At 47.6% G+C, this 361-nt stretch overlaps 1 protein-coding gene across 1 annotated transcript in view; it reads left to right on the top strand.

Annotated features, from left to right (window-relative positions):
• The window catches only part of LOC114818790 (olfactomedin-like protein 2B), a gene marked incomplete at both ends in the record, with an annotated part of 10,418 nt that overhangs the window by 4,220 nt on the left and 5,837 nt on the right, over positions 1–361 (top strand). The gene's annotated exons all lie outside the window — the stretch shown is intronic.

Raw genomic sequence — 361 nt, 5'->3', positions numbered from 1 at the left:
GGTGCCAGGACACGCTCACCAGGACAGCTGGTAGCCAAGGAGGTCAAATTCCTTAAGGACCAAGTTACATCTTGGCCTGTGTTGAAAAAGAGCTGAACCCTCAGCACTGCTGAAACACAGGTAAAAAGTACCTTCCACTTTTCTAAAAGCAGACTTCCAGTGAAATAATTTTCACTTCCATAGAGTTCAATATTTCTTTGGCGAGCAGAGCGCAGGGTTTGCAGTTCGTTACGCTGTGCTCAGCTATGTAGCTACAGGTTGCCAGATTAAATACTCGAGTTTTCTCCCGTGGTCCGTATCTGGGACAGTAATTCCACATTCTTGTCAGAGCAGAGCAGTCCCGCTCGTCTGTAGCCAGGAG

The sequence above is a fragment of the Antrostomus carolinensis genome, unplaced genomic scaffold, assembly GCF_000700745.2.
Source record: "Antrostomus carolinensis isolate BGI_N321 unplaced genomic scaffold, ASM70074v2 scaffold32307, whole genome shotgun sequence".
Lineage (NCBI taxonomy): Eukaryota > Metazoa > Chordata > Aves > Caprimulgiformes > Caprimulgidae > Antrostomus > Antrostomus carolinensis.
The sequence above is the reverse complement of the archived record's forward strand: the minus strand, read 5'-3'. Positions and strand labels throughout refer to the sequence as shown.